Genomic DNA, 24,972 nt, shown 5'->3' on the forward strand with positions numbered 1-24,972 from the left:
CTACGGTAGCAAGGACCATGTATGTTTTGCTAATAACTTTATACTGGATTTAAAGCACATAACTGGTATCAATAAAATTTTATTAAATAAATAAATGTGGGTAAAGAAAAGATATATAAGGCATATCCCAAACCCAAAGTGCTACCTTAAAAGGAGGTAGTTCACTTGTACAAATGATTGCAACATAAATAAATATATACCAAGTACTATATAAAAGACACAACCTAAATACCACGGGAACATAGAGTATGGAAAGATATGAGGGCAATATTAAAGAGTATTCAGTGTTTGAATTGAGCCTCGAACTTGATAGGTTTAGATGAAAAGGAAGGCATTACAAGAAAAGCAACTTTATAAGCAAAAGCATGAAGATGGAAGAGTTCTATTAGGAATAGCCAAGAAATAAAGCAGGCAGGATTATAGCATTTATAGAAAGATAATGTAAACTGATCAGATCATAGAGAGGCCTGAATAATGAGTCAAGGCGTTTGAACTCTGTTTAGTAGTAGAGAAAAAATATTTAAAATATTAAGCTGGATAGTGACATACTGAACAATGTGTAAACTCAGCAAGATAGAATGGGAGAGGACAACATGGGCCAGGAATATTATAAATGTGGCTTAAATTAGGATGGCGACACTGGGAATGGAAAATAACGAATGACCAGAGGTTTGACTTTGGCTTTCTGGTAATGAGAGAGTACACAGAAATACTTCTAGGGATGCAGAAGCTCCCCACACACATATGTAAATATTTTAGTGAAGGCTTAGTACCTAAGAGAGAGTCCACGGCTTTTACCAGAAATCTCAGTGGAGTCTCTAATGTCAGAATATTAGGGAGGTTGGCTTACTTGATACTAGTTTTCTCTTCTGAGACGACTTATGCTTATCCACAGTCTTAGTCTTTCTGCTTTGTCTGAATCATTTGGTAGAGCAAGACACTCTGCCCAAATTAGTTATAGTTTAAAAGGACGTTAGTTGAACAAAGCCATAATGTCCAGAATTTATAGAATTTATATGTGTTCATTTCCATTCAGAAGGGAGTATTTGTCTCCTTCTCACTGATCTTAGCTTTTGAATCTAAGGCTAAGCATTCACATTCAGTGGATTAAATACGTCAGTTTTGCAGTGTGAAAATATTTTTCCCAGTGTGTAGTTTCTCTGTTCATCCTCTAAAGAAGGTCTTTTGCAGAGTAGAAGTTTCCAATTTTGATGAGGTCCAGTATGTCAATTTATCCTTTTATGGACTGCGCTTTCGGCATCAAGTCTAAAAATACTTTGCCTAAAATTTGAAGATTTTCTCCTATATTTTTTCTAGAACATTGATAGTTTTATGTTTTACATTTTTCTCCGTGATCTATTTTGAGTTAGTTTTTGTATAAAATGTGAGGTTTAGATTGATACCCTTTAAAAAGCAAATAAACGAACTATCCTTCCTTCACCGAATTGCTTTTGCACCTTTCCAAAGAGACAAGTTAGTCATATTAGTGCGGGTCCATTTATGGGTTCTCTATTCTGTTTCATTGATCTAGATGTCTAGCCCTTCGCCAATACCACACTGTCTCGATTACTGTAGCTATATGGTGAGGCTCGGTACAAGGCAGAGAGATTCCTCTCATTTTATTCTTCTTTTTCAAGATTGGCCTAGCTATGCTAAGCCTGTACCTTTCAATATAAATTTTAAAATAGGCCCGTCTATATTAGTTTAGATTTTCACATGCTGAGAATTTTTATTTAAAAGTTAAAAGCATAAAATATCCCCTCTCTTCTTCTTTATTGTGACTATTATTAAATAAAGATAATATTGCAACTAAGAACATAGCAAGTGCCTTTATTAAAAATGAAATATGTGCTCTTATTACTATAAATCTGATGTTAAGAATAGAGCACTTGGCACTCAGACGCAGTGCCACTCGTCTGAGAAAGCATGGAGTCGGAAAAGGCTAACTATGGTATCTCGTTGTGGCCACGTGTGCATACATCACATTTAAAAAAGCACGGCAGAAGATCAGAGCTTTTGGAACAGTCGTTTTTCTATTTCAGTGGCCTCGTGAGAGGAATGATGTCATGTTAAACTATCTTGCCTTTCCTTGACCTTGGATAAAAAAAATAAGATCTCCAAATAAGATACCTCTAGGTTTTCTGTTTTGCCGTTCCCACACTAGTGTGTCCTCAAGCCTGGAGAGCCGTTTATTAACCTTCACGCTCTTTGTGAATCACATCGCAAGGATAACTCTTCCGATTTATTTCCCTGATTCTTTTTGATCTCGTGGGTGAATGAGCCCTGGTTAGCTGTGCAGTAGATAATTGTGGGGCTTCCTCTCAGCCCTTTGCCACGTTTCCCTGAAAGCTGCCATGTTCTTAATATACAGCCCCAAGCCTGGCCAGAGGTAAATGGATTAGAGATGATGGTTGCTTGACCTCAGCTCTTTCTAATCTATTCTCTCTCCCAGGAGTTTGGAATCTGAGTTAGCATATGCTCGTAACCCTGAGAGCATAACAACCTGGCAGCGAAGGCTGTCACTGTGTGGAAGTCATCTCCAGCCAACGCTCCTGGAATCCACTTAGACTCATTTTCTGTGAGGCCAAAGATAATGAATACCGAGTTTGTATTTTGCCAAAGGAAAAATGCATTAAAACATAGGCTAAGCCTATGTCTCATAAGTATAGATTTACCCCTTAAGTAGAGGGAGAAATGAGAAAGATTTCTTTAAACATGTGAACATGGAGAAGGATAAATTATTTTCTGGCAAAAATACCCTAAGGACACATTTCCAAACTGAGAAGTGTGGGTGGTTTGCTGGGAGCAAAATGTACTGCATGGTGGGTTTTTCTTTGTTTTTATAATGTTTTCTTCAAAAGATGTATTTAACAGTTGTGCATTGTATAGGACACTATATTATTATATAGATGGAAATGCGGTTTTAGTATCCTCTTATGTTGTTATCATCCGTATCCTCCATATGGTACCATGGCACTTTTATTTTTCATATGTTTTTGGTAGAGCTTCAGTCAGAAATGGATCTACCTAATGCCGGCTATAAATGTATGTAGAAAAACATGGTGTGAGAGGCTGCCTTGTTACTTTTTAATAGACATAATATTCAACAGTGCTTATTTCAAGAAAACTATACTCTAAGACATAAGCAAAACTAAAAAAAAAATGTTGACTATTCAGAGGAAGGCATATAATTATCCAGAAAGTTAAGAGAAAGAATTAGTTCGGTTTATAGTCTGGAAGCTGAACCGAGCGTCACCTAGCAGGGGGTGATTCTATTTCTAAATGATCTCGCTGTTCTTATTTCTTTCCTTTAACATAAAGCTACATGGGTAGGAATTGGGGGCGAGGGGAAGGTGGAGGCAGGAAAGAGGCCAGGGTACTCTTTCTCTGATTTCTATTTGCAACTTTTGATTTGATGTCCTTTATTCTTTAATCGTCTCATTTCTGAAATTTCCCTTCCCTCCCGCTGATGGTACAGGTTCCTGCGCACACTCTCTCCTCCACACTGAGAGCTGACTCTCCAAGCTAATCTCCTCTGCTTCGGAATGTATCACAAGGAAGCCCAAGAACAAATTCCGCCCTCCATTTTTCACAATTAAGCTTTGTTAGTTGCATTTGCTTCAATTTCCAATTCTTACAGTCTCTTCTTTTTGTCCTTTACACGGTTGTAAACCAAAGTTGTAAATCCTGACTAGGATGGCATCTGCGTTATTAGGGAAAACTGAAACTATTAGCTGGTTGGTTATTGCAGACAATGACAAGCAGTTCAATTTTCCCCAAACCGAATACATATCTATTTAAATATTAAATGTGCTTTTATTTTCCTTAACGCTGGAGAACATTTCTGTTTCCCTAAGAGAAAGATCTATGTATTAACCTTGTATCAAACCCCTTTTGAAATGAACACGGTTTCTATTTAGGTCTCTTACTAACATTGGGTTCACTTGATATACATATAAAAATAAACTAAAGACCATTTTTAATCATTCTGAGTAAATTTACGTCAGAAGAATAACAAAATGTATTGTTTATTTAAGATAATAATAGCTAATGCTTACTGAACGCTTTCTATACGCCTGTTCTCTTTTAAATGCTAAACGTGTAATACCTCTTTGAATTCTTACAAAAATCCTGTATGGTATATTATCCTCAAGTTATCATTTTCATTTTACTCAGGAGATTGCTGACGCACAGAGAACATAAGTGAAATGTTCAAAATCACACAGCCCAGAAGGGCAGAACTGGGGATTAAATATATGGCTCATTCCAGAAAATAGACCTTTAACCTCAATCCCACACTGCCTTTCAACAATCCTTAAAGTAACTTGGGTTTAAAAATAAAGAAGAGAATTTAGGTGAGGCAAACACACTTTCAAACACTTCATGAAGTGAGTAGTCTCTGTTTCCAGAGGTTTAGAGAATTGCAAAATGGGGCAGAAGGCAGGGCATTTTTATGGGAGAAAGAATAAGGAACAAGGAAGAGAAAAATAGAAAATAAATAAGGAACAAGGAACTAAATATAGAGCCCAGAGTCAGCTTGGTGTTCAGCAGTTCGCTGACGAGACACCCGAGGCCTGAGCGGCTCCATCGTGACCTAGATTTACTTCAACGCATGCCACATAGAGCCCACATCTGAATTGTCCCTAGAATGTCAGGAGTCGAGCAGGAGCTTCTGGAGTCGATCGATGGACACGGAGTCCTCACCTAATTGTCCCACATGCGACGTTCAGGTGGCCTCGTCATCGGACAAGGAGAGGGCGCGGATGAGATTTCCTTCTAACCTGTGTCTCAACATCGCTGGGTTTCACTCGGTCTGTAGAGAAATTTCCAAACACCAACTATAATGGTTTTTCTCATTTAAAGGAAAAAAAGTGGCAGTGACAGTAACAACGAGTGCCAAATTTGCTTTGATTCTTTTTCTAGGCCATCTGTCCCCTTTGTGTTCTGTATTGTAGCGTCTGTTGAGATCGCTGAACGGGATAACTGAGAATCAGCAAAATCGACTCCGTTTCACCGAATCCTAAAATTGGTAAAATGCATAGTCTTGTGGTTTAAGAAGTCATCTTTAAGTATAAAACTGAGATAAACGCAGAAAAGTCAAGTGATTTTGTAATAAATGCTGTATTGGGTTAGGTAAAAGCTAAGCTACTGTGACAGAAACACACTAACAAAAAATGCAATGGATTTTTTTTTTTAAAAAGATCATTTATTTCTCTATCATGTAATAGCCAGAGGTGAGTTGTCCAGAGCCAACTGGGAGGCTCATGCCATTGACCTTTTGCTTTGTTCTTTGTTCTGGTTTGATGTCTCCTAGACTGGAAGGAACCACAGCCAGACTCGATGCGGAAGTTAGAGTATCACCCAGAAATCCTGACTTTGGGCTGCATGAAGAAATGGGATGACATTTTGAGTTGTCTTTTTGGGGGGTAGAGGAAGAGTTGTATTTATAGAAAGAAGAGAATATATGTGAAATTTGGGGGAGAGGCAGACTGAGACCTTCTGACTCCCAATATCCCTTCTCTCTTTCTTACGTTTAATAACAGAATCCCCCAAATTTTACCTGGACACACACGTTCGTTTGTATATGTAAGCTACACACTGTTCATTCAATGTCATTCATATCTATGTCATTTTTCCTTTCTCTTAAAACTGGCTGCACAGAGGTTTGAGGGTAGATAGGTTTGAATTAAGTCTAGTTTATGATGTACACCTACTCAATAAACTTGTGATTGAAAAATTATCTGTTAACCTGTATCTATGGAATGATACATATTTCTACAGTCATTAAATAATTGTTTGCTTCTCGGTTTGTCTCTGAGTCTGTAGGTACACACAGACATGGCTAGCCCTTGTGGTGACAATGTCCACAGTAACTCTGTGCTCCAATTGCATAACTGCAAAAGTCTCTTTTCAGAGGCTGTGACTCCGATCTCTATTATTTTTCTGTCTTTATCATCAATAGGAAGGAAACAAACACCATAAAGTGATGTAGAGAGATAGATCTAGATGCAAATTCCAGTACATTCGTAGGCCATGGGCCAACCAGACTTGGGAGAAGGAAAAAGAGGTTGTGTTCAGTGAAACTATCCTCCGAGAGACCGTAAGAATCGAGGGGTCAATGCAGGGATGTGGCGTGTGTATCATGTACCTTCCCTGAATCTCACTCTCTTCTTTGACCTCCCCTGCATCTGTCCCAGGATGGTCGTGAGGAAGAAACAGCACAGTGTGAAAGGCACCGTGCTGCTCTAGTAAGAGACTTCGTAGCATCATTATACCCCCGGGAGGAGCCAGTGGTAACTAGGAGGACATGAACTTGTCACCTGAACAGCACGTAGACAAAAAGAGTTTAAAAATTTAAAGGTTTCTGTAGCTTCTCTTTTGTTTTTTGTTTTTATAGAGATGAAGTATTAGTCAGTGACGGATTGAGGATGCAAAATATAATGCCCATCCATACCATCTTGCATTGGGAGATACAGCAAATGATCAAAATCAGGTTAATTCTCTTCATTTTCACTCTTCTCTGTTCGTTCTGCTTTATCAATGCTTTCATTCTGATGCCGCAGGTGCAATAAAATTCCTACAGTCAGTTTACTTTATTAGTTTCTATAAACTACCTAAACCATGTAAAAACTTCTTCTCAAAACAAATATCCTTTTGTTTGCTCTCGTGAAAATGCTCAGACAGCACGACAACCGTCTCTCGTGTGTGGAGAAAACCCTCTCGCTGCAGAGTGAGTCTCGAGGTGTGGACGCACGTACCGAAGAGCTGGCTTATTCTCCTGAACGTGTCACTCTCTGGCGACTCTGACCCAACCCCGAGGCCCGGATCCCTCACGTGGAAACCATGGGTTGTACTAAACTCTTCCATGTCTAAGATCTTGCAAACATGTTGATTTAAAGAATAGTAGTTTAGAGTGTGGGCTCCTAAGCCTTTAGCCTGGGCTCGAATCCCAATTCTCCCACTCACAATCTGTGTCACCTTGGGTAAATGACTTACATTTTATGTATCTGAAAAATGTGCCAATGATATTCCTTACCTCATAAGGTTACATGAGGATTAAATGAGACCATATATGTGTAGGGAATTGGCTAGTACCTGGTACACATAAGCTCAATTAGCATTTAATTCTACTATACATAGAACAACTACCCTTTGTTTTATGTTCATTAGATGCTAGAAAGCTATAACATATGTCATCCATAGGTATGGCTGACCACAAATACCTTGTATTTTAAATATGCATACCTATAAAGTATGGCTTATTGGAAATTCTAGTTAATGCCTAAATATAACATATCGAATCTTTAGAATCATAGAATTATTTGAAGACATGAAGTTAGAATTCCTGAGTTTATTATTGTTATGCTCTCCTGTTTTTTTAGTATCTTTTTTGGCAAGATTCGTATTTCTCATTTTTCTTTGGCAGCGAGAGCCTTATGTTTTCTTTTTAGTTCCACTTCGATAAAACAGTCTGAATCCCATAGTTCAACACTTTCTCCCAGGATTTTCCCAGGGGCACATGGAGGAGAAGTACATGATTTGTGTCCTTAGATTAGCCAAGTAGTCTGGACATCAGCGTTTTCCAAGTTAACCTTTTATTTCCCAGCGGGGTACCTTCTTTACCGTTCTCTTTTATCCATTTGTTTTTATGATCTGGATGAGGGAGATACACAGAATGACAAGAAGGTAAGTGATCTTGAGTCACATCAAAGGGAAAGAAGAAAAAAGGGCAGATTAGGGCAAAACCAGGGTAGCAAAGGTTAGTAAAGCCCTGTGCGTTCGAATAATGCTCACTATCTACTATTTTTTGCGCTCCGGCTCCTGTTTGTGGGATCTATGCCCCTCATGACTCAGAGCAGCACGTAACAAAATCAACAAAATCATGGTCAAAGTTGTCAGCCCTATTTTCCCCTGTAAGAAACAGAGAAATACTAAGAATGTCCTTTGCCTTCAGATATTATTTCAAATAACGGTGAAATGCTCTTTTCCTCTTATCATTTTTGTTTACTTAAGAAAGATTTAGTAAAAGCTAACCCTGTGCCAAGTACCTACCGATCCTGCCCCTGGAGCAGCAGGTGAGGTGAGAGAGTACGAAGACGTACGATGTCCAGGCTATGACTAAGTCTGGTGAAGAAGCTAGACAGGTAATAATAGTAATAGTCATCATGATAATGATAAGTAAAAGGCAGTGGAAGAGAGAGTTGCTTGTTGTGACCTGATTGTGGAAGAGCTCCTAACTGGTACCCCGCTGTGAGTGACTGCATGGTGGCAACGCATTTTCTCAGTGTGGCCCTTCCGAATTAGTCAATGTTACAAAGACCTAACAAGGCCCAGCAGCAGGGGAGATGCTTTAAAACCCCTCTCAGAAGCTTATCTATCAGATGCTAAAGAACTTTTGATGAATAAACATAAAATCAAGTTACGTTTCTTGAATAAACACAGGCCGGGGAGACAGAACGAGTCTGCTTAAACTAAGAATGAAGGAAGGAGGTTTATTAGGCAAAGCCCGATCATTTGAATGTGGCTAATAAGAATATTGCCTAGAATCCTAAAAGTAAATAAAAGAGGCTAATGCAAGAGTTCTCATTCAAGAAGCCAAAAATAAGCTAGGACGGGTGAGCCGGCCCTTGGTGAAATGACTAAAGCAGGCAAAATCTTTGAAACCCTGTAGTCTACTTCCGGCTCCTTTTCTCCCTTGCCTGGCAATCAAAGTACCTTCCGGACTCTGTTCTCACTACTCTTTTGTCCTGTTGACAGCTAGCTGCCCAGAAATCACCCTCTACAGCATAGGCTTCTTAAGCATCTCTCCTCATGTCCAAGGAGCTCCAGGAGAGTGAAAGTCATCGGGGCTTTAAAACATGGATATATCTAATGGTGGGGTGTCAGGTTGTGGTGGAGCCATCATCTGGAGGCCACAGGCTTTTCTGCCTGTTAATACCCAGCACATGGGGAACAACTTATCGCTCCCGCCAGCTAACTTCCGTGCCAAGTGCTCTCAGGGAAAGGGCTATCCAGCCGTGATCCCTTCAGCCTTCAATTGTGGTTCTTTAGATAAGGCCCTTTTTGATCTATTGTGAATGACGACAATAAACTTTTGCGTGTGTGTGTGTGTGTGTGTGCGCGAAAGCACTGAGACATAAATATCAAGGGCAGAACATCCTGACAGAGCCATGTGACAATGTCTTTTCAGACTCGCCAAGCCACCAACCCTCAAAACGCTAACTTGTCATTGTTACTAGCCTTAGACTCGCTCGCTGTCCTTCTGGGTCCCTTCCCTCTCTTCACTCAACTTTACTATAAAGCAAATAATTTTAAGATGCACATAAAAGTGGGCCATTTAAAGATTTATCTAAAGCATCGTCTCAGTCCTCTCAAAAGACAAATGAAATCTGTTGCCGACCACTTCCAAGTTTTTCTTCTTCCTCCCTACACCAGGATGTATATTTAAAATATATCTTAGCAACAGTAGCGCAGCGCCACAGAGCGCGTTATCTAAAGCAAACCAATTCTGGCCATAAGCTATATAAGCAAAGCAGCTAGATGTGATTGGTATAGCTCTCCTGTGATACCGCAAGCCTGAGGTGTTACATGAGATTAAAGGCATATTCTCCAGACCTAAGATGATCCATTATTCATGTTTAACTCAAGGGACGGGCAACACATTTTATTCCCAATTATACAATCATAAAATTTTAGAGCTGAAAGGAATATTGGAGGCTGCCTAGTCCAGTCTTTTGATATTATAATGGAAGAAGAAGAAGAAAAAAAAAACTAAGGAGAATAAAGATAACTTGCTTTATTCAGAGCACACAGGTGGTTATCAGCAGAGCCGATCTGAGAAGTCAGATTTCCTGACTTTTAGTCCAGTATCTTCAGTAACTTTTGTATGAGAACAGTGGTCAGGTCTTTATCCCACAGAGGTTCATTTAAACTCACACTTTGAAAATGGGCTTCTGAATTAATTGTGTCAATATGTATGAATAAAGATTTGAAGAAGCTTTTATTTTTTGTGCAAAAAATAAAGAGATGGTTATTTCATTTTACATAATCCACAGTCTACTATTTTTACTTTGGCAGAGACCATTGAAACTGAGAACTTCGTATGTTAGTAAAAATCTAACTGAGTGCTCATGATCAGTGATGGGAATCTATTTGTGCACGGCTGAACTAAGAGAGACTCATCTAGTTGTTTAGTGAGATGTTGTTGCAAGTACTGGCTCTAGAATTTGACTCCCTCAGAATGAATCTCAGCTCTATTTTCTAACTTTTAATATTACTTTAGGAAAGTTGCCTGACACCCTTGTGCATCTGTGTCTTCAACTAAAAAAGTTGGAGATATAATCATATTTATAGGGGTTTTGAGATAATTAAAGGAAGTACTTTATTCAGAATGCTTTTCACAGTTCCTGGCAAATAGTACGTATATCGGTCAGCTATTTGAATTTGTAATGGTGAGGAAATTATCAGGAGGATATTAAGGGTAAGTTCTGACCACATCTTTCTTCTTTTAGTCAGAGAATCGGCATTCGAATTCTAAGCATCTGGCTTTACTAAGGATGCTCTCAGTGGCTGTTCCAGAAATAATGGCAAAGGGCTTTCAACCATTTCCCCAGTGTTTTTAAAAAATTCTTCTGATGAACAATAGATATATTTGCAAGATGATTAACCAGGTTGCAATCTGTGGTCTTGAAACAAAAAGGAAAAAAGACAAAAACACCTTTCATATGATTTAAGAACCCGTGACCTACACCCCACTAATGTGATGTTCAAATAACTAAATAAGCCAATTTAAAAAAAATACAGGAAGTTAATTTAATTGAAAATAAGTGAAAAAGGAAACTGAGATCCTGAGAGGTTAAACCATTGATTCTAAGTAAAAAACAAAAACAAAAACAAAAAAAACAAGAACAAAAAACAACACCAACAACAAACAAAACAACTAGTCATCAATTTTGCTACTTCAGTATATTAAAAGGAATGCTGAATAAAAAGTCTGAATTTTCAGTTTTTTATTCAGATGTAAAAGAAGCAGTCTCTTGATATTTTCATATGTATTCACAAAGTCTGATATCGAACACTGTTCTGCAGAGTACTAGGCAATCTACAGGATGAACCAACGGCTTAGAAAGGATAAGCAATACTGATAATGGCAAGAGGATATTCTTTGTATGACAGTGCATTACTAATGAATCATTAAGAGCTGTTGCCCTAAAACTGCTAGAGTGTTTAAAATTTATTACAAATAAAATGACTATCTTTACAGTTAGAAATGGAACATAAATAATAAAGTAAATGAGAAAAATGCTTATCTTGATTTTTTAACTAGAACAAGCAATTACATACTCTTTTTCTTAAAGGCTGCTTTAATATTTAAGAGTAGAAAAGGAATGACAATGTTTTCAAAAACATGAACGTAAGCGTTAGCTGGTATCCATTAATACTACATATTCTCAAATTTGGGTAATACCGTTAAATTAGCCAGTTCTATAACATTTGCATAGTTTACAGTCATAAAACTTTCATAAAGCATAAATATTTTTAAAGCACTTTTTAGCTTTATCGTTTATCTACTTACAAGAAAGGTTCATAATATTACAGTCTTTAATAAAAGATGCAAAAGAGAGTCAAATAAATTAGATTACTACTCTGAGGAAACATAGTCAGTCAGTGATGGAGCCAAAAGAGAATTCCAGGTCTCCTTAACCTCAGACCGAAGGTTTTACAAAAAATTGGGCTGTCAGATCAAATCGAGCATGTCCAATTTCCTTTTTTCTCTACGCCAACTTATCCTGCAGAATGTTATGCTTCTCGCTACAATACCTCACCATCCCCTAGTTTCCATAGCTGTTTTCTCAAGGTATCAACAAAAACTACCTTCAAAAATGTCACGGAGGATTTTTACTAAAAATGGTTTTCTCGACCTCACCCTAGACCTACAGACTCGGAATTTTTAAGAGTGGGACATTTTAACAAGCTCTCCAGTTGATTCTGATATACATTAAACAGAAACACTAGCCGGCAATAAAGTCCAGTTCTTTCATTCCAAATACAAGGCGCTCCATGTTTGGCTCCTGACTACTTCAAACTTCCCTTGTGGGAGCAATTCTCTCCACTGAACTTTATGCTCCAGCAAAATCTTTCTACTTACAGCTCTCTGGCCATTCCTGTCCGTCCACTCCTTTGAGTCTTTCCTCTATCTGGAAAATCTCTTTTCCCACCTGTTTTCATCTACTTGGCAAACTGATCATTCTTGAAACGAGGCCAGCCTGTTCCTCCTTTTTCTAGCCTTTCCTCTATACCAAGAAGCAAAATCAATCACTTCTACTCCTCCTCCTAAGAGTATCTGTATTATCTGTTTGTTTGTGCCTTGTGCAACCTGATGCCCCACGTTACCAAAAACAAAGGAAGCAGTAAATGTTTGGCGAAAGCATAATAAAGTGCACAGAGATGTGTTAGCTGTCTCCATAAAACTTCTAGGAATCAATCGCTTGAGTTGTAATCACATGCAAACTGTTCAACGACAGAGTGCCATCATTTCCAGAAAATACCATTGGTGTCAAAATGTACGACCATTGCCTATGACATCCACGGTGATAGGTAGAATAAAAGCATATCTCAAAATTCTCTTTAGTCAATATCTATGCCAATATCAGAAGTCTTTCTTTTTCTTTCTCCCTCTCTCCTTCTTTCCTCTTCCCTCCCTCCCTTCCTCTTTTCCTCCTTTCCTCCCCCCTTCTCTCTCTCTCTCTCTCTCTCTCTCTCTCTCTCTCTCTCTCTCTCTCTCTCTCTCTCTCCCCTCTCCCTGTCTGTCTCTGTGTCTGTCTCTCTCTGATCTTTCTGGGTCAAAGTAAAGCCTGTTGCTCATAATATGAAAAAACAGCTTCTATATTTTCCCTAACGTTACACACAGATGAGGGAATTTGGATGTGCTCACCTCCCATAAAGCCTTCATTTTTTCCTTTTTTCGCTCGCTCTTACAGACCAGATAACTCTTTGCTGACCAGCATTATTTGAGTTTTCAGTTCAGTTCCTCTAGAATCTGTTATTGATTTTATAGTTGCTGACCTTTTAGGAGACTGTCTATAAGATTGCAGTACACATTCAACGCTTTATTTTATACATTCCTCTTTTAGCCAAGGGCAATTTTACACCTCGAGACACCTCATTTTGAATCGCAAATGTAATATATACACATAGGATTACCACATAATGGTCCCCAGAACCATTTCTTACACACACTTATTTGCTGGATACTATAATCAGGTAAATTCGATGGAGAGCAAAGAAGGTGACAATGAAAAATACAGACCAAAAGTGACGAGATCAAATCCTGAGAAAATAGCCTTGAATTAGATGAGCATGAACATGGCCTTGGCTATTATCATCGACAGGTCATTGGTTACTTTTATAAGAGAAGATTTTTTTATAATATGGTGGAGTTAAGACAGAATTACATAAATATCAAAATAGAAACGTAAACTAAGAGTTGCAGGAACTGAGGAGAAAGGTGTAATGTTGATTTGGGAAATTAGAAAAGACTATAAAATATGGAAAAATAGAAGAAAGAGGGAGCAGTCAAAGTTTATCAACTTTATTTTGGGGGTCATGTTTTGTCAGTATTATCTTAATTTTGTTAAACGCTGGAAATTAGTTTGTAGGATAAATTGCCTTAGAGTGGCCTGCAATATTGTAAAACCATTTAATTGACTGCTTCATTTATAACTTGCCCCAGAGTAGCAGAGGTTACAATGAGACTACTAAATATCCTAACATGTGACCCTAAAAATGCTCAGGGTAGGCCATGGTTCTTCTATTCAGCAAGCCACCCAAATGACACATTGCTCGCTTCTCCAACTTTAAAAAAAAAACAAACAAACAAAATGGGGGGTGGGGAGAAGGGACCAGCTTAGGTTTTCTCAGGAAAAAAACCAAACTATTATTGACTAGACAGAAAATAAAAATAAATGTGTATAAAATTTGTCCCTTTCATTGTCTTTTTTTTTTTTTTTTTAATGTAAAAATAACGCTGCTGATTGAAAGAGCCGCTCTTGTTGTGGGAACAAGAGTCTCTGGGATGCCCAGCGACTTTTCCTCCTCACAGCACAGACCCTGAAGGCATCTTTCTGAGTGTCACTGCTCTTGGCGGCCACGCCCCTTCTTCCCGACAGTGCGTCTGCTGTTACGTCAGCGTGTCCCTAACCGCCACATGCTCTGGCGAGCTGGTCCAGGCCAGCCATCCGTCGCTGCCGGTTTACTGTTGTTGTTGTTGTTCCTTTTGGTGTGATTAAACTCTATCCTCACCCAAGTATTTCCAGTGTTTGTGAACTGGCTTTGTTAGTTTTACACATGAGGTTTTAAAAGAATTCTTTGTAAGTTTAAAGGACAAAATTTTAGGAAAAAATGCAAAGGAAAGTTAGAAAGCATGGATCGCGGTAGGATTAATTTAAGTCATCCTACCTCTTACTCCCAAGTGGCTCTCTGTGCAGTTTAATAGCACCCTAAAAGTGAAAAGGCGTGGGGGGTATTTATAGGAAATAATTCGATTTAAAATATTTAAGGTCAGTGATGATATAAGTAAAATGTATGGAGGCAATGCTATTAAACAGTGAACGCAAAATAAACATGAAGGAAAGATAACACAGCACATTCAGAAACATTCTACTGTTTTTTTTTTTTTGACCCTTAACAAATTATTATTGGACTGTAACTCTAACACCAGCAGAGAATTCATCATTTCTAGGAGCCAACTATTATGTGACATGTGACTAAGAATCTTACCACCATCTTGGCTGAAGTTTTAGTGAAAATTCGATTTTTAATAAGTATAATCTTTTCTCCAGAAGGTTCTCTTTATTAATTCATTCATAATTTCCTGCCTATTTCTCATTATCTAAAACTAAAAGTCATGCACTAGAAAATATTGCAACAGATTAACAGATATGTCAGAAACTGTCAGAAACTTTTTCTTTTTGAGAATTCACAAGGGATTTATTTTTAATGAGGCAAAACTGGGCTAACTTTGGAGCAACATAACCTTCATATTTGGTTTTGTATTTAAAAAATAAAAACTTGTACTAACGTGATTCCAAAAATTGTAATTATATGAAGTGAGGTGTGTGTTAACTAACCTTATCATGGTCAACATTTCACTATATATGTGCATCAAATCATGTTGTACATCTTAAACTTACACAATGTTATATGTCAAGTGTATCTCCATAAATCTTGGCAAAATACGTAAACGGTTTCAGAAGTAAGTTAAATTCTACTCTACAAAAAATCTCAAGCATTCTACAACTGCAATTTAAATTTTAAGAGTGCACCATTGAAAGAATGCAAAGTAAACATAACATGCTCTAGGTTATTAGTATTATTTTATTATTATTATATGCCTACAGCACCTGGTCTTCCTAGATAGTCTCCTATCCAAGTAGTAACCAAGCCCGACCCTACTTAGGGCTTGTTCAGGGTGGCATGGCCATATACCATGGACTGTGGCTTCACTGGGGCACAAACTCAGGACCTTCCACATGTAAAGGAGCCGTGCTAACTGCTACACTATGGAATCACGTCCGTGCTCTAGTTTTTTTTATATAACACTCTAGGGTTTTCTTATGTAGACGATAACTGCCATGTGAGTGCTATGAATGGATTTAAGAGAAAATATAGAAGAGGTGATGATCCACAACTTTTTAAAAATTCCCTAAACGATGAAAGGTTATAGGTCTTGGAATATTTATTCAAAAAACAAAACGCTACACGCTGGAAAAAAAGAAGAGGAGGCTTTAATAACCTTCCAAATAAAATAAGACAACCAATCTGTACAAGCTGGAATTGGAGGAGGTCAACACCACCATCCCTAGAGTTCTTAATATGACGAGAGAATGAAAACATCTGTTTCACAGTGTGCGACTGCTGGTCAACTGTTAGGTATCTTTGGAGGGCACTGATGATACCAAAGACGTGGGGGGTGAGGGGACTCTCAAGAAAGGTGACTTGAGGATACTACCCGCCCTTTCGTTCCCTCCCTCCCACACTTCCTTTTTCTCTTTCTCATTTTCTTTCCCAATAGGTTTTACCTAGTGCTATGAGTTTCAGAGCAAATTCAGGTCTTCAGAAGCTCAGAAACAAACCTTGTGCCTAGGAAGATGCTTTTCCAATAAAGAGATGTGACTGTCTTTCAGATGAAATCTGAACTTTTTAAGTCACATTACTACCTAAGAACACATTTGACAAAATTGGTAATTTTTTGTTTGTTTAACTGATCTTGTTTAGAAGTGAATTTAGCACAATACTACGACATTTAAGTATATGTTGTTAATTATCATTTGTTAAATGCTCTATAATTATTAATGATACAGCTTGACTTTAAAGACAATCTTATCTTGAAAATTTCTTCTTTCACTTATATGTGGAATCTAAAAAACAAAATAAACAAACAAACAGAACAGAAACAAATCCATAGATACAGAGAACAAATGATAGTCACCAGAAGGAAAAGGAATTGGGGGAGGGTGGGTGAAAAGGCAAAAGGGATTAAGACGCACGAATTGCCAACTATAAAAATAGTCACGGGGAGGTAAAGTACAGCATAGGGAACATAATATTATAATAACTATGTGTGGTGCCAGATGAGTACTAGATTTATGGGGCGATGACTTCATAAGGCATATAAATGTCTAATCACTACCTTGTACACCTGAAACATATTGTATGTCAATTATTATTGAAAAATAAATTTTGGAAAAGAGGGAAAAAACCCTAAAAATTATCCTTTCTGATTTTACTTAGCTCAGCTTAAATGCTTTTTTAGAGTCTTTGTGACACAATAAAATAAGCATTTTGAATGTATTTAATTCCTCATAAATAATACTTTAAAAGTTCACTTGCTTTTTCCCTGTTATTCTTAGCCTGGTCTGCTCATTTGCAAATGTAACATTTCATTGGTATTTATTTCTCGTTCCCATCATGACTTTCTAATACTATTTGTGCCTGCTGGAAAAATGCTCTGAAATACTGTTCAGTGAAGTTCTTCACTGAGGAAAACTTTTTTTTCATAAATCATGGCTCCATAAAACAGTTTATTTTGATGAAGTTCTGCGATGTAAAATTTGATATTTAGCAAATTTTCTTTATATTTTGTCATGTCTTATATAGTACTTTTAGCAATGCCTGGCTTTTTGCAAGGCGTCTGATTTTTTCCCTTTTGCTGATATTTTAAAAATCATTCATTATTAAGCGAGATCTCAGTAAGAGATATGAAAAATATCTGGCATCTAATAATTCAGATTACGAAAATTCTTTAAAAACATATATCCTGCCAAATTGTACATTTCTTGGCTTTTTTCACCAATATAAACTAAATGCTTAGAATAGTGTTTGGCACATAAGAGATGCTCAGTACATACTGGTTGAGTAATTGTATGCATTCTTTTTTAAAGCAATATGTTCAAAAATTGTTTTCTTACTGCTATGAACTGATGGTATCCCTGTAAAATCCATATTTTAAAGCCCTAGTCCCAAGTCTGATGGTATTTGGAGCTTTTAGGATATAATTGAGGGCTTTTAGGATATAATTAAGGTTAAATGAGGATCATAAGGGTGAGATCCTAATCCACTAGGATCAATGAACTTATAATAGGTCAATCTCTCTCTCTCTCTCTCTCTCTCTCCCTCCCTCCCTCCCTCCCTCCCTCCCTCCCTCCCTCCCTCCCTCTCTCTCTCTCTCTCTCTCTCTCTCTCTCTCTCTCATTCTCCCGCCATGCATGTACCAAGGACAGGCTGTGTGAGGACACAAAAAGTAGGTGGCCATCAACCCATGAAGAGAGTCCTCACCAGACAACGATTCTGCTGGCACCTTGATCTTGGACTTTCCAGCGTCCAGCATTGCGAGGAAGTGAATTTCTGTTGTTTAAGCCACCTGGTCTGTGGGATTTGTTATGGCAGCCTGAGCTGACTGAGGCACTTACAAATTAGAAGGGAAACAGCACACTGAATGATAATCCTGAATGCAATGGTAAGGGAGGAACCTCAAAAATTTAAATTCCGAATTCTTTTGTAACCCTTTCGGTTCTGCAGAAGAGTTAAATGAATAGTTGAAAATTAAAATCTAAGGTCTTTACTGTCAGAAGGTTTAGTTTGTTTGGGACTGTGAGCCTCTAAAACTTGACCTAGAAACCATCCCAACGACAGGAGTCTAATGTGTACCAAGTGCCACAAAGCTATTATTAGGGGATATCCTCTAAAATGGAAGTTCTTAGATGACAAATTCTATGACATTTATGTATGTATACAACGCCTGGTAAAAAGTAAGCGTTCAAGTTACACACCTACAAATTAGAAAAGGATGTGAATTTCAAGTTATTCAGTTTAGTGACCGAAAGCATGAAATGGAGATGACAATAGTTTCAAAAGATTAAAGAGGTTCTTTGCTGCTCTACCTACCATAGATAAAAAAATCCAACACTCCTATCTCCTTTTGACTTATTATTTCTTACCTGTTATCATCATCTACTGCTTTAATTTTTTGTCTTGTTTATCTCTCTTGACACTGGACAATAAATTCAACAATTTTTTTTCACTTATGTATCCCTGGCACCTAAAATAGTTTGACATCTAAAAAGTACTCAATACCTTTTGACTGACTAGATAGATCATCGCCAAATTGTGAGTTAAAGGGTATGTAGTCTTTTATGAGTGTTGGAGGCCTGCTGAGAATGATTCATTTGTTTAACAAATATTTACTCAGTGAATAATATGTCCCAGACACGGTACTCAGTTTAGATATGCAATGTGCAAGCAGATGTGGCCCCTTCCCTCAATGGCACAGTTTTTCAATGACCCTAAAATTAAGAATGACTTCAGTCCTGCATGATCACTGCCTCGCTGCTGAGACTTGAGGCTATACACGTGGCGGGTCTCTAACTTGCCCACACCTGAGGCAGGACATTTCAATTCATGCAGCTAGTAAGGAAATATTTTGCTACCATGTCTCATAAAATTAAGTGGCAAATTAAATGTACCCGTGTAATGTGTAGGTACCTCAAAATGTTTGCTACCTCAAAATGAAATATTAGCAAAAAACGGAATGACAAGGACTTTAACTTGAACTGGCCCTGGACCACCACATTTAAGATGTTCTAAGATGTTTCCCAAAGTACAAGTACAGTTGTTGGTGGTGACCTAATCAGGCCTTTGGGCTTCTCTTAGAAGGTCCCAGGTTCTTGAATCAAATGAAGAAACATGCATAATGGGAGTCGGAGTGGCGTGAAATAGCTCTGGTCCTGGATTTAGAAGTCTTAAGTTCAGATGTGTGCTGATTTACCTTGTGTAAATTTACAAAATTCCACAATTAGACTCCTCATACGAGTAAATCAACTTCTATTTTCCTCTATGCGATTAACACTTCAAATTTACCACTGGGCTTTCTTTTTTTCTATTCTAGGATTGTAACACACAAAACAAGCCCCTCAAGACTTTTGTGGCTTTCAAAAAAAATATTCGAATCAGTCATCCATGCAATTAACCTAATGTGCTTGTCAAAGTAAAGAAATAGAAGATGTTGCCAGAGACAACTTTCTGCCAATCTTTCCCCTTGTTTCAAAAAACAAACAAACAAACAAACAAACAAACAAAAACATGCTCTAAATAAGCAATTGAGGAAAAAGCAAAGATACTTAGCTCTTTGTGCTAAGGAATTTCAAGCCAATTTAGGTAGCACTTAACCTATAAAACTGCATTACAATTTTGGATAATTGCACCTCTAATATATGATTCTTTCATGCCACCACATGGACAGACACCTTTGCAAATTTAGATTTGCTTCCAAGCACCTAGTTGAAATAATATTCACAAATATTATTATTTTCTAATTTACTCCGTTACCATCCTGGTGCTCCATAGTGCAAGGTTACACGTCTGAAGGAAGGAGAAGATTAAAACAATTGTTTTTTAACAAGAATAAGATAAATATTAATGTTGAGACTTAAAATTGTCTTTGGAGTTCACGGCATTCTCAATATATCGTTGGTAGAATTTCCTTAGTTTGTTTGATAACCCAAACTGGGAAGAGTTAATGTCACAAAGTGGTAAAAGTTAATTGGATCGATATTATTAGCTCACTGCTTAATTCCCTCTTGGAAAGAAGGAGAGTCAAGCCTAGAACATCTTATTCGTTGCAATGCAAGGTTGAGGAGGAAATATTTACTGGAAGTTCCCGGTTAACAGCAAAGTGATCTGTTTAGCAAAAGATGTCATTTTTTTTATTCTTTAGACTATCTTCAGGATGTACATTTAAAACCTGTCCTCTGTGTCTCCTGTCATCTTGACATCTCAGCAGTTTTGACACACCCACGTCTCCATGTGTTCTGTGATGGACTGCTTTCCTGCACACTGCTCCAACCCGCAAGGGAAAACAAAATCAAAAGATTCTCCTCCTGGTTCTTCAGCTCAGTGACTGGCGTAATCATCCACCAGCCACATGAATCAGAAAGGCCAGGACACTTGGAGACGACCGCCACTTTGTACTCATTTGATTTATTTAGGAGGATTTATACAATATGTCCGGCACACCGAAGCACTTTACAATAATTGACTCATTTCATAGTCGCAACAGCAGGTCAAAAACCAAGGCATAGGGACGTAAAACAAACCGTTCAAGCTTGCAAACCTAGTACATAGCGAAGCTGGAATTTGAACCCATGTCCTCCGGCTCCAGAGGCTATGTACCTAGACGTGACATGTCGCCTCTCAAAGCTATGATTAATTTTTATTACTTCATGGTAAATATTTTCAAAAACTTTCTCTTTCTCCACTGACATGATGCTAATCAAGCCATCATATGTCATACGTTACCTGTTACCAGACTGTGTGACTTCTTAAAAACGCACCCCTGACCATTTTTTGTCTCTAGTATAGAGATTTTCAATGGCTTTCTAGTAGTATAAAAGTCAAACTCCCTCCCACTGCCTGCTCTGCATCTTCCCGCCCCGTCCACTGTGCTCCGGATGAATTATGCTTCCAACATCTCACCAGTTCCATGTGCCTTCCCACTTTAGAGTCTCTCCACAGACCCTTCCCTTAGGCCAGGGTTTCTCAGCCTCAGCGCTGACCTTTTGTACTGGAGAGTTCTTTGCCGTGGAGGGCTGTTCTGTGTATGTAAGATGTTTAGCAGCATTCTTGGCTTCTAATCAGATAAATGCCAGTAGCAACCCCTAGTTCTAACAACCAAAATATGTCTCCAGACATTGCCAAATGCTCTCTAGGGGTAAGAGGATACGTGTGAGAATGACTCCTGGTGAGAACCACTGCCTTAGACTTCAATGTTCTGGCCCCTTCTTTTGGCTTATTTGTATTCATTCTGCAAAACTCATCAGCCAAGGTCATTTCCTCAAAAAAGGCCTCCTTCTCTGATTTCAGACCAGATGTTGCAGATTGACTTCCTTAGGGCGCAGCCTCTGGGATTGAAATTAGTGTGCAAGTAGTTTATTATAATGTGGTCTTGGGAGAAACGCCTGAGGAAGGAAAGAGGATTGTTCAGAAGGAAACGACGGGCTGCAATGCTGTTTCAATGAAGGCCTCACTGAACCCCGCTAGACCCTACTGGCATCTCTAAAGCTAGGATGACCCTTCTGAGTGGTCCAAATCAGTGTGAGGGAGCAGGGCCTTTTCCCCTCCAAGTCATGGGGGGCAGGCTGTGTCCAGAAGGGGCGTGACCTTGGCCTTAGCAACTGCCTTTAGTGGAGGCAGTTTGCTGAGAAAGTTGAGATCTGGGACCTGTATCTCAAGGGCAACTGGCGTAGCCTAGGGAAACAAGCCTTTCAGTTCTGAAGAGAAATTTGAGCAGTACACAGAAGAATTTGCCTCAGTCTTCCCCCTTGGACCACTCACAGCCTCTTAGTAACGTAAGTTCTGCTGGGCCTTTTTTCCTAAAGTCACCATAAGAAGGCCAGTCGGGCACAGCATGGTCTCCACTGCTCCGGCACACCTCAAGACCACATCTGATATTCATTCTCTCCCTCCTGGACAATTTATTTGAGATTCCCTCACCCAAAGCTCCTACCTCTGCCCATATCACTGGTAAGTAACCTGTCGCGACACGGACGGTCATCCCTGAAGGGACTCTGCCCCACTCACCATCCATCTAAGATGAACAAAGGACTCGCAGGATGGGTGAAAGTGAGTGACCTCAGTGACAGACAAATTCCCCCAAATTCCACCGTGTAAGAGCAACTCAGAGGAGGAGGCATTACCAGCACCAGAGGGATCTCTGTAGATCATTGTGAATATGAGCCTTTATATCTAGTAGATTACACGAGTGTCAGTGAGATTAAGATCCTTTCAGCTGCAACTAACTGTAGACTTCATTAAAAGAGGCTACAGCAGTGACTATATGCATTATCTTATCACACAAGGAGCCTAGGGGTTAGATAGCTGTGGAGTTGGTTAATTTAGTAGCTCCGTGATCTTATGAAGAACTGAGGCTTTTTCACATTTCTCTTGGCTTTCATCTTTAGATTGGAACCTTCGCAGTTATAAAGTGGCCAAAATGCCAGGTTCGACTCCCACATAACTTGGCCTCCTAGCCAAGAGTTGGGCACATTCCTCAGCTGTTAAGGTACTTAGAAAAACTAGCATCTGGCAATTTTAGTCTCCATCTATTGGGTGAGCTATGATAACAGGGCAAGTGGGGACTGGTTAGGAGTGGGGAACCAATAGATGTTACCACAACACGCTGTGTAGCTGATACACAGTCGTAGTTCAATAAATTTTAGTTTACAAATTTCCCCTTAAGCCTGTTTTTTCTCTCTCGATTGGTTTTTCTCTTTCTGTTTTTCTAATTCTCTTTGGTTTCTTACTTCTTTATTTCTCCCATTCTCCTTCATCTTATTCCTGTTCATTTCTCTGCCCATATATAGCAATAAAACATTAAAAATTTTTAAACATAATCAAAGTTTTGTGTTACTTGTATAAAACAGATAAGCAATGTTATGTATTTCTCTGTAGGACAAAGAAAACAAAATAAGTTTATTTAGTGACACTGATTTTTTTTCCCTCTTAGATCTTTTATATACAGAAGATTCATGTCTGTTGGTATAAGCATAAATACAGTGACTATCAGGAGGAAATAATAATGCAGAGGCAATGATGGGCAGGAGAACTTGGTATTTAAAAGGACGGGTCCCAGGGAACAGAATGAACAGGCTTCAATCCCAGTTATTCCATTCATAAATAGTGTAATTTTAGGCAAGCTCCTCAAACTTCTTACCTTTTAGTTTACTCATCTATAAAATGAGAATAATAAAAATACTTAGCTAATAGAATCTTTGTGAAAATAGAAAGAGAAAAAGCACGTAATGCTCTTAGAAAACATCGAATAAGGAGTTGTTTGTCTCACAGATCCCAGATGCAAACTAAAGGAAGGATAAAGCATCTGAGTTCAGATCTGGGCAGTCCAAATCTCTCTCGGGACCTCTATGTCAAAGTAGCTGTCAAATTATTAAATCATGCTTTCTTACTTGCCTTCTGTGTCTACCTTTCGTTGAATAATTTATCTTTTATTCTCAGCCCTTATTCTTACGTATTCCTCACTCCCAACTGAGTGTTCTTTAAATTCTATGAGAGTCCTAAATCTATAAGTCTAACTCTCAATTCTTTTATGATGTCTATATTTATGTTTCCGGCCTCCAGAGAGAAATCTCCACTGGAACATTCCATCAACACCTCAAAATAGAGCTGATCTGCCGTGTGGATTTGGACATACACATTGCTAGTTTATATGCAGAGTTTCCATTTCTGTACTTAAAAAAAGAAAAACAGGGCGAGGGAGGTAAAAGTGTGGGTTAAGAAAATAACTTCTAAGACTCTGTACTAAGCATTTTTTAGTCTCTGTCCAACACAAAAATTATCACACACACACCCCCCGCAACAAACTAGTTTTATTCCTGTCTTTTCTATCTCAGATTTATAATATTGATCCTGTGAAAAAAGATTTAGAAACCAAACATAATTTTGTCACTGTCATGGCCAGAGTGCTTCGGTCGTTTCTCATGACCTCAAGAAAACATTCTCACTTTAGTCTGACCTTGACCTGCCTCTTCAGTCTAGCCTCTACCATTTCACTTACCACACTTCATATTCTGGCAGTTCATAATCTTATTTTATTATCCCCTAAATTTACTTCCTCCAGTATACACTTGGGAAATCCTACATATACTTCAAAATCTAGCTCGACTGCTCTTTAGAAAGCCAATCGCAGATAATTATTTCCTCTTTGGTCTCCCCAAGCTGTCTCTTTTAGAGTTCTTTAGCACATGGTTAATGTTAGAGCCATGAATTAGTTTTATTTCTCCCATTAGTTTTAAGCTCCTTAAAGTGGCGGCCATATTTTGTTCACATAATTTAAAATTCCCACTATTTTAAATTTTTAAAATTATACCTGATATATTAAAATATATGTGCTATGGAATAGAATAATCTTTAAAACGTTTATAGTGTTCAAATTTACATGCAGTTTTGTTCATACATTGGGTCACCGAGATTTTTAAAAAATGTTTTAATGAAATTTTTGACTTTGGGTGGTGAACACACTGCGATGTTTTAAAATCCTAAAAAGTTTATGTTAGGTGTTTTCTGGTTTTTTTCCTTTTCAAAGATTTCATTATTATCTGTATATTTTTGTTCAATTAAAATGTAGACACTTGAAATTTATAACAGGAAAATAATATTGCCTACTCTTATTTAGCAAGTAGTAAATTTGAAATACATTTTTAGCTCTTTGATTAAAATCTGTCAAGATACTAAGTATTGTTATATCATTAGCATTTTGGCTGGAAACCTCTCGAGGCACATATGGGATTTTTTATTTTTATACATTAATTTGCATAACTGCTTCACTATCTTTCACAATCTATAGTCTTTAGATATTAACCTGACAACTATAATCAAGTCATCAGTTTCAGTCTGGCTCAGAGA

Source organism: Rousettus aegyptiacus, unplaced genomic scaffold (genome assembly GCF_014176215.1).
Source record: "Rousettus aegyptiacus isolate mRouAeg1 unplaced genomic scaffold, mRouAeg1.p scaffold_m13_p_16, whole genome shotgun sequence".
Lineage (NCBI taxonomy): Eukaryota > Metazoa > Chordata > Mammalia > Chiroptera > Pteropodidae > Rousettus > Rousettus aegyptiacus.